The 10,387-nt window shown below is 37.2% G+C and overlaps 1 long non-coding RNA gene across 2 annotated transcripts in view; it reads left to right on the top strand.

Annotated features, from left to right (window-relative positions):
- The first annotated feature begins 219 nt into the window (after positions 1 to 219).
- Positions 220 to 10,387, top strand: part of LOC143268974 (uncharacterized) — a 53,356-nt gene continuing 43,188 nt past the window's right edge. For both annotated transcript variants that reach the window (XR_013045228.1, XR_013045227.1), the window contains exons 1-2: positions 220 to 459; positions 5,053 to 5,119. This is a non-coding gene — a long non-coding RNA (uncharacterized LOC143268974). The remainder of the gene's footprint in view (positions 460 to 5,052; positions 5,120 to 10,387) is intronic.

Here is a 10,387-nt window from a genome sequence, read left to right as displayed (position 1 = left end):
GACGCTGATTCTTAGTATTCATGCAGATGCCAGAGAGGGCCATTTGTACTTCGGTACCATACATTTAAAAAAATAAAGCGAAAAAGAAAAAGAAAAGAAAAGAAAAAAAAAAAAGGTGAGGTCTCAGTGCATAGTTCAGAGCAATGACCACTAGGTGGCAGAAGCGCTCCTTCCGCCAACTGGGCCTCGCCTGGTGTAATTAGGTCAGTGTAAGTTAAAGTAGGGCTGAGAGATGAATAAAGTAGATTTTCTCCTCTGGAACACACTGCAGTTTAATTTCACTCCTTTCTACAATGTGCGATGAAGGTGGACTTAACTTTTAAAGGCAAAGACATAAACCACTGCCAGGATAAATGAAAAGACGCCGAGGGGGCGACCGGCACCACACAGGAGAGGAAATGCTTTCTGGCTGGTTCCTAATTTTCATATCCGGGTCATCGTCAGAAATCATTTTCAGAGGTAAGGTGATGAATGTTTTATGGAAGGAAGAGGTGACTTCTGAAGCCCGAAGGGGTAGGCTTGCTGGTTGCTTTTAAAAATTCATTCCCTTTATTGGTGATCCATTCAATAAAGCTATTTTATCCTTACTGCTGTTTTTTATTTATTTTTATTTATTATTTCCCCCCTGATTTTGCCAGCAGCCAGAAACATGTTAATCTGAGGGAGAGCTCCATACTCCCACACAGACTTCCCTTTCCTGCGGAGTGAGCCAAGAAGGAGGAAGTGGTCCTGAATGTGAAAGTTGAAACCTTCTGTTCTTCAGTCTTGGTGGCTCTGGGAAGGGTAGAAATGCCTCCCCACACAGGGATCCAGCTCTAGTGTTCAAACTGCAGCAGGCCACCATGAGTGGCATCCCCATCCCGAAGCACGGGGGCGGCTTACATGTCACTTATGTGAAGGACAGTAGGAAATGTAAACAGTCACAAGAAAAATCTCCCCTTTACCTGGTTGCTGATCATGACATTCAATATCCAAGATTGGCTTTTTTTTTTTCTTGTTTGCTTTGTTTTGTTCTGTTTTTTAAGCCAACAGGGGTCACTGAGATTAAAGTCATACGTATTCTAAGTAGAAATATTACCTGATTTTAAATTCTCTAGAATTTGAGAGTACCTAACTGATTTCAATGTGGTTTCTTTAAATTGCAGATTCCATCACAGGTCATGCCAAACTCAAAGAGAGAGGAAGGGCACTTGGTAGCCTAATAACAGTTTAAAAAAATGTGTAAACTATTGTGATGGTGAGAGAGAAGATCAGCTGAGCACAAAGAGGTGTCTCAGGCAGGCTAAGAGCCTCCAGATGATTTCTGGGTTTTCAGATACGATTCTAAAGTAGGAGCTGAGTACCTCTGCACAGCTCTCCAACATTGTCCAGCCGCCAGGGCCCGTTTTACCCCCAAATTTCTTCTACCTGTTTGTCAGTGCCTCGGGTTTGTTCAGGCTGCTTTCCATCTGTAGCTACATATGACACGATGACAGAATCTATGGGCTATTCTGTGTTCAAATGTTTGTTCCAGAATCACAGTCACTATGTGCAAACATGATATATGACTGAATTCTCTGTGCTGTAAATGATGTCCTCCGTATGTCTCAATACTGTAGAAAAGGGGGGGGGGAAAGGAACAATAAAGACTGATGGAGAGTAGATTAAGAAGCAAGTGATTAAAAAAAAATCTAAGAAAACCTCTTGGACTCTTGTTTTAAGGTGGAATCAGTAAGCTGTACCCTCCCGTTCCAATGAATTATCCTAACAGCTCGATTTGCTGATAGACCGTAGTTAGATATGAGACAAACAGTTACTGTACTGTTGAAGACATTTGAAGCAGAAAAGAGTCAACAAATTATAATTTACAAAGACCCTGGACTGATCTCAGAAATACATATCTCAGAGATCAGATACAGTCTTATCCTGAAATATCATTGCTAGTTAATCAGAAGTTGTTGAAAGAATAGAGTATAAACAAAGAGTAAACACAACTACATAGACAGGGTGAAACTTAATTCAAATGTTTTATTAGAAACCATAATTTCTTTGTGAAATGTATCATCTCTACCTTTCCATTTGTTTGTTTTACAATGAAATGTCAAGTAGAATTTAAGAAAATAAATATTTTGGTCATTGTGACGTGAGTAATATCTTCACTGTTTTTGAAGCTGTAAACATATTTTAACCAAGTCTGCGAGGTAGAGCTAGAAGCAGCATGGACTATCATTGGATGTAGGATATACCAGAGGGCGTGATTTATTAGTGAGCACAGGCAGATTATCTGGCCTCCTGGCAGCTTGTTCTCAGTTTTCTTTTACTGTTCTAACTTGAACTCTCAGTTGCAGTTTGTTCATTACTAATCCTGCATTGCATTTTATTGAGTGATTCTGGATGCACATTACTTTCACATGTAGAAAGATCCTGAAGGACATACTGGGTAACAAATGTATATATATTTCATCGTTTTGATACACCAAGAGAAAGTATAAACTGAAGTCATAGGCTAACATTTTCTGTAGTATTGCATAAATATCACCATTGGTCCTCATCCTTGTCATCCTTTGATATATCTATCTTTTTCATTTTTAACCATTATGTTTTATAGAAATATGAACAGACCAGTTAGATGTCTGTTTAAGATAATACAAATAGTAGAGCCAGCTAGTTAATTCAAAATAGCTTATTTTTTTTCAAAGAATTGGCCAACTTCATTTTGTCTGATCACATCCTGTCTGCAAAAGAGTATTATGAATTTTATGTTAAAAAATTATAAAACTGAAATTTTCTAAGGAAGTAAATGGCCTTGTAGTCCAGTATGTTTTCCTGTTGGTTTGAAAAGCCATTCTGACTAAAATCAACTTGGGAAAAGAATGAATTCATTTCTTTCATATTTCCAGGCCAAAGGCTTTCATCAAGGGCCATCAGAGCAAGAGCTCCACCAGTAACTCAAGAGGAGGACATGAAAGAAGGCTGCTTCCTGGTTTGCTCACTGCCTTATGCTCATCTAGTTTGTTTCTGTGGATAAGCCCTACCTGAAAAGGGATGCTGCCAATCACAATGGGATAGACCCTTCCACATCAATCATCATTCAACACAATCACTCACAGAAATGGCCACAGACAAGTCAGGTCCAGGAATCTCTCAAATGAAACTCTCTTAGATGACACTAGGCTGTGTCAATTTGACAGCTGAAGCAATCTAGGACTCCTTTTGTTTTTTTTTTAAATATATGAACACCAAATTAATGATATTTCCCCTGCTATTCAAACAGTCAGAAATGAGGATAAAGCAGGTTAGAAGATAACATTTAAAAATAGAGTTCATTATCACTCTACCACTCGTTCTAAATTGAATACCAAGAAAGAAGTGAGTCTCATAGAAAAAGAAACATATTTTTTTTTGTTCTATGAAACTCACTTGAGTTCCTTGTATTCCCATATTATATTTTCATAAACAGAGGTAAGGGTTACCTAAGCTGGAAATGTCTATGTGCAAAGCAATATATATTCAATGCATGTGTTAATTTTATGTATAGAACTAGCACACAATGTGTGTGCTAACCAATACACACCAACATGGAAGACAAAAAACCTTGAGATTTAAATCTAGCTCTTTCTGTAGAACTAAAATTTAAACATCAGAGCAGGCTATTTCATTGTTAGTTCAGCGTAGTTTTCAATGTCTTCCATGTGACCACTGGTGTCTCCTGGCAAGATACTATTAAGTAGATAGAGATATCATTCATCCACATTGTCAGAGACTTGTGCACAGGACTGTGAGGTAATAGTTCAGAGTGGGCAGGAAAAACCACCAGCAAGATGCTTGTGTGCATGTGGGGTAAAGGGAAACCCAGGTGTGACTTATTATCCTCTGTGTCACCTGCACCAACATACTCAAACTCATAGAAGACATTTAAAGAAAACAGAAGAATAAATGCTTAGGGTGTCCTTAGGGGATAAGGTTTTAAAGACAGCTTTAGAATTTGCACTCTTTTTCATGAAGATGATGGCCTTAATCTCAAAGATAATAGAATACTTAATCCAACTTCTTGAGAGATCACAATTAAAATTTTGATGCTATAATTTAAGCATTCCATTTATTTCTTATTATGATCAGAATTTCATGTAATGAATTTTCTACATATTCTTACATATAATTTTGACATTTATAAAGTCATTAAAAATGCCATGGAGTAATTTGATGCTGAATTACATTAGTTATAAATGACCTAAATTACATATTGTTTCTTTTAAGAGCTCAAGTAGTTGATTAATAATATTTAGGTTATTATGCTATTATATAGTTAGAGTAAACATAAAATAGATATGTGGAGATTCTTAAAAGAAATTATTTGAAATGCAATATTTATATACATGTATATGAAGAAAATTTGGCCAGTTTTTATTAAAAAAAACTATTTGAACATCTAAGTTGCTCTATTGTATATTATGCAGAGACAGATATGGTATTTGAATAATTAATTAAGTCTCAACTATCCTATGTTCCATAATATAAAATTTCATAAGAATGTATTGCATTCAATGTACTATGCACTGTGTTGGTCATATAAACCACATGATTTACTGAGACCATAATACTGTGGAAAGCACTTGAAACAATTTGCATCTTAGATGTCTATGACTATCTATTCCAGTGTCTTCTAAGAGAAATTTGAATTATATTATCTAACTCTTAAAAATATTTAAATGTATGGGGTTTCTGGCATGATTATTAGGGTGTTTGGCCATCCCATCACCAGAGTAGGTCAGTCCCAGCTGTCTCGACCATTGCCAGCAGTCTATTGTGGGGGTATATTTGTGGATTTCTGTGGGCCTCTCTAGCACTTTGTTTCTTCCTTTTCTCATGTGGTCTTCATTTACCATGGTCTCCTATTCCTTGTTCTCCCTCTCTGTTCTTGATCCAGCTGGGATCTCCCGCTCCCACAGACTCTCTTTCCCTTGACTCTCGCCCTTTATTACTCCCACTCATGTCCAGGTTGTTCATGTAGATCTCAGCCATTTCTCTGTCATTGGGTGATTCTTGTGTCTTTCTTGGGGTCCTGTTTTCCAGGTAGCCTCCCTGGAGATGTGAGTAGCAGTCCAGTCATCCTTGTTCCACCTCTAGTATCCACCTATGAGTGAGTACATACCATATTTGTCTTTCTGAGTCTGGGTTACCTCACTCAGGATGATTTTTTTCTAGATCCATCCATTTGCCTGCAAACCTCATGATGTCATTGTTTTTCTCTGCTGAGTAGTATTCTATTGTGCATATGTGCCACAATTTATTTATCCATTCTTGAGTTGAAGGGCATCTAGGTTGTTTCCAGGTTTTGGTTATTACAAACAATGCTGATATGAACATAGCTGAACAAGTGCTTTTGTGGTATGATTGAGCATTTCTTGGGTATATGCCCAAGAGTGGTATAGCTGGATCTTGGGGGAGATTGATTCCCAATTTTCTAAGAAAGCGCTGGGTGGAGCTCCCGGAGTCTAATTAGCGAGAAAGAGGAGGGTTTATATGAGCAAAAATTGTTGAAACCAAGGTTGGATAAAGCACAGGGACAAATAGCCAAACGAATGGAAACACGTGAACTATGAACCAAAGGCTGAGGGGCCCCCAACTGGATCAGGCCCTCTGAATAGGTGAGACAGTTGATTGGCTTGATCTGTTTGGGAGGCATCTAGCCAGTGGTACCAGGTCTTGTGCTCATTGCATGAGTTGGCTGTTTGAAACCTGGGGCTTATGCAGGGACGTTTGGCTCAGTCTGGGAGGAGGGGACTGGACCTGCCTGGACTGAGTCTACCAGGTTGATCTCAGTCCTTGGGGGAGGCTTTGCCCTGGAGGAGGTGGGAATGGAGAGGTGGGTTGGGGGGAAGGGGGGGACAGGAGGGGGGAGAACAAGGGAATCTGTAGCTGATATGTAGAACTGAATGGTATTGTAAAATAAAATAAAAGGAAGAAAAAATCTGAAAAAATAAAATATTTAAATGTGCCAAGTACTTTTTATTCAATTATTTCGTATTCCTTAAAGATTGAACATTACATTGAAGATTCACAGATATAGAATGAACACATAGACAGTTGTGCTTCAAAGCTATGGAGAAAGGTATTATTCTTTTATGGTGAAGAATTCAATCAAGTTTCAAGTAGTAGGAGGTATTTTATTGGTCCTTACAGGTTTAATCAAGGAGTCAATGTCAAGTGCTTGATGTAGGACATAGCAATCCAGTCTTTTCCTTAATGCTGTGTCTCAGTCCACCATTTAAAACCATCAAATATGAATAATTTTTAAAATTACATTTATAAAAGGATTTGAAAGTGAAGTAGCACAATTGTTTCAAGTCTTCAAAATGAGTGAGGAGTGTGCAGACAATTTTTGCACCTTCCTGCCAATATTTGATTACAGTTTCTGTTAGGAACCAGAATTTCTCATTGCTGAGTAAGCAGATTAATGGAAATTGTATGTAATGAAAAATACAAAAACTTTGAATGACAATGGCTGTACAACTTCTTATCCTTTAAGTGGTGTGTGTGTGTGTGTGTGTGTGTGTGTGTGTGTGTGTGTGTGTGTGTGTGTGTAGAGGGTGAATGTGTGAATCTAAAGAAGATAAAGGACATGAAAACAGCCTGTTCTTGAGGAAACTACGTCAATGTCAATAGTTTTAGGATTAGCAACCCTTTACTTAAAAAGCAAAGGATGTTTTCTGCTTTTGTTATTTATTGCCTTTCATCTAATTACTTAGCATTTTCATAAATAAGACATCACAGTCTACAATTACTGATTGAAGGAACATGCTATTGACAACTGGGATTTTCAGAATTTGATTCTCCAATTTTAATGAAACATGATCACTACAACAAACGTGTCCTCACATGAAGCCTTCAGCATTCTCTGGAGATTAAAAAGAAGCTTTGAGAGATAAACATCAAACTGAAATCTGATCTCTAGGCAGTCTGAATTGTATCTGTCCTCTGCTCCCATATGGTCATGATAATTATTACAGAATAAAGACTTTATTGTTTTACAACATTTTACTTACTGAGGCAAATTTACTGCACCTATATATTGGTATTATTTTAAACTATTTACAAATAGCATTTTACTGTTAATATTTTAAAGGAATGTTCTTATCCTTTGATCTACATAATATATCTTTCTTCTTGCTTGTCCTTCATCTGCAGGCTCTTATGCATTAGTAGTAAATTATTTTGTTGATCGTTGTCCCAGGGAATGAGTCATGTATCCATATGCTCAATGTAGATATGGGATGGTTGAAAAATGTAAGTTCAATGAGTCAGCTCTGTTAACTCAGTTGGGACCTCATTCACCTGTGTTCTAAAACATTACATTTTTTTAAATCAAAAGAAATTTCATATGGACAAATGAATATATAGTATATCTGTGTGATGACAAGACCAGCTGCCATGCTAATGTGAATGGGGAAATATCACAGGCCCCCCACCCAGATTCTATTGAAAGAATCAGTCTTCTCCAAGGATAAGATCCTCCTAAGTTTTCCAGTTCCATGTAGTCAGTCTAAAATATATATATACATATGAGCAATACTCTGTGTGTGTGTGTGTGTGTGTGTGTGTGTGTGTGTGTATTTGAGTGTGTAAAAGTTATAAGTAAAGAGTTGTCATGAAGGAATGGAGGAGACAAAGGAAGGGAGAGATGGGGTGGTATGTGTTGAATACAAAATTTGTATATGAAATTTCTCCAAAATAATTAAAAAATTATTTTCAAAAGGCATTTTATATTTTGGGTAAACATTAATACAGAAAGTACGAATGACAACTAAATAAAGAAGACACAATGTAATCATAAAATTCACAATGAAAACAGAAGTCAGGAAAGTAAAATTGAAACAAATTCACAGAAAATAGCAAGCCAGCTGGCACATTTTGATCTATGTTCATAATTACTTTAGATGTAAACACATCAATTGGTAAATGGGACACAAAAGCAAGACTGAAGTATGTCCTGTCACAGGAGAGTAAAGATGCATGAAACCTGAACGCAATGTGGCATTTTGGATTCAATTCTGAAACGGAAAAGAAACATTAGCTGAAAAGAATTGTTGTTAATGGAATAAAACCTAATCTAAAAGAGAAAAACGTTTTATTTTTCCTTCCAGAATGAAAATACAGAGTAGTTCATAAGATTTATTTGGTTTTACATCATTAATTTAAAAGAGGTTTTATTATATAGGCCATTTTAATATATAGCTTTGCTTTCATAGTTAACAATTTTAGAACAGGACTTTCGCAATGGTTGATTAAGGAACTCATCAGGTATCTCTCCTCTCCAAATAATTATTAAACTGAAATATACAGCTTTTGTCATTGATCTGTGAAGTGTAATACAGAAAAAGGTGCACAACAACCCAGCTACAGTCTTCACCTACATTGATGTCCTGCCTCCCAGACAGGCTAGTACAATAGTGATACAAGCTTGTGGGAGTAACCAACCAATATCTGATTCAAGTTCAAGATCAGTCCTTGAGATGGAACCCATCTTTGACTCTCATTGGGTGGTTAGGAACTGGAAACCAAATAGGAAACTAGAGGAAAACCAAATACCACTGTTCTGCTAAAGAAATGGAGAAATAGAATGAATCTTCACAACATTCTGTTACACTCATAGATCTGAGTCTTGCCCAGCCATCATTGGAGAAGCTTCCTCCTCAGTAGATGGGAACAAATACAGAGACCCATAGCTGGACAATATGCAGAGAGTGAGAGACCTTTGAACATTCAGTCATAAGTGGGATGTCTCCATCAAGTTTTCTCTCCTCAGGGGTCAGGGAATACTGAGAAAGAGGAAGCAGAAAGATTGTAATATCAAGAGGGGATGGAGGACACCAGGGAAACAAGGCTGTCTAAACACAGCGGGATCAACACACATAAGATACGACAGAGAGAGCAGCAGCATTTAGAGGGCATGCAAGAGTCTCTGCCAGACAGGGTCCCTGTGCTGAGAGAAGAAAACACAAGGCACCATCTGTAACCCAGAAGCTACGTCCAACTGATAACCACTTGCAAATAAAAAAATCAGTTCTCCCCAACAGAGTCTCACTGGGGTCACAAACCACTCTTGAGGACAGGCCCATGTCCAACACAGATGGCTAACACTAAACAAATTCAATGGCATCATTGGAATTTCTTTCTCTCATAATGTTTTGACAGGGCATTTTCTTTTAGTATTATAGGTCTTTTGCATATACATTATGTCTTCCAGTTTTGTGTTTTTAAGAAATTCTTATGAGAACAAATGCATGTCTCTGCAAAAAAATAAACAAACAAAACAAAACAAGAAAAAAACTAGTGAACTGTAGTCTAAATTAAAGAGAGGGGAAAGGGAGGGCATAGAGAGGGAGAGGGACAGAGACAGAGACAGAGGAAATCCTGTTTGGACAGAGGTGGTGGCTGTACAACTTTGTAAATTCACTAGAAGATTTAATTATTTTACAGAAATGTAGAAAAGATCTATTCATCTTTATTTTATGTGTGTAGGCACTTTGCCTACATGTTATGTGTGCCCCATGCATGCCTGCCAACCAGAAAAGGATGTCAGGTTGCTGAGAACTCGAATTATAGGTGTTTGTTAGCCATCCTACATGGATGCTGGTAACCAAACTTGGGTGCTCTGGAAAAGAGGAATTTGTTTTAACCACTGAGCCATCTCTCCACCCCTAGAAAAAATAGCCGAACTGTATATACACTTAGTATAAGTGAATCTTATCAGGTTCAGGTTGTACTAACAATATTGCTGTACACTGAAATGATAAAACAAGCTGATGAAACCTTTAATCAACGTAGATTTCACCAGTGATTCGATACAAATTTTCAAATTTTATTTTACTGCATTCTCTATGTTCATGATCAATATATCTACTATCAGGGTGTTATTTCTAAGCACGTGTGAGTCTCATACACATCTGGCATTCCGTTCACCCCTTTGTTCGGCAGCATAAGCTGTAGTAGAGAACTGCACCATTGTCACTAATTCCTCCAGATTTATACTATACTTTCCCTAACTGGAAATATTTTCATGCTAAATTACTTCGTATGTTTAACCATTCATTTTGTTAATTGGATTACAGGTAAATACTTTTATAGGCTACTACAATAAGCTGATAATTTAGAGCAAATATAGTATTAACTTTTTTTAAACTCAGAAACGAGAATCTGAGAGTGTTTTAGAAGCAGGAAGTGCACTGTCAATCAAAATTATAAGAGAAGGAGTTTTACTGGAAAGCCAATGGGCAGGTATTCTTGTCCTGTTGACATGACTACTTTATGTGGTGTACAGCAATAGCTCTCAATACTTAGTAAGACCGAAAGAAAAGCTCTATCATTTCTTGGGACCAATCAAAATAATTGGTGTAAAGGAACTAGT

The sequence above is a fragment of the Peromyscus maniculatus genome, chromosome 16 (assembly GCF_049852395.1).
Source record: "Peromyscus maniculatus bairdii isolate BWxNUB_F1_BW_parent chromosome 16, HU_Pman_BW_mat_3.1, whole genome shotgun sequence".
NCBI classification, from domain to species: Eukaryota; Metazoa; Chordata; class Mammalia; order Rodentia; family Cricetidae; genus Peromyscus; species Peromyscus maniculatus.
The sequence above is the reverse complement of the archived record's forward strand: the minus strand, read 5'-3'. Positions and strand labels throughout refer to the sequence as shown.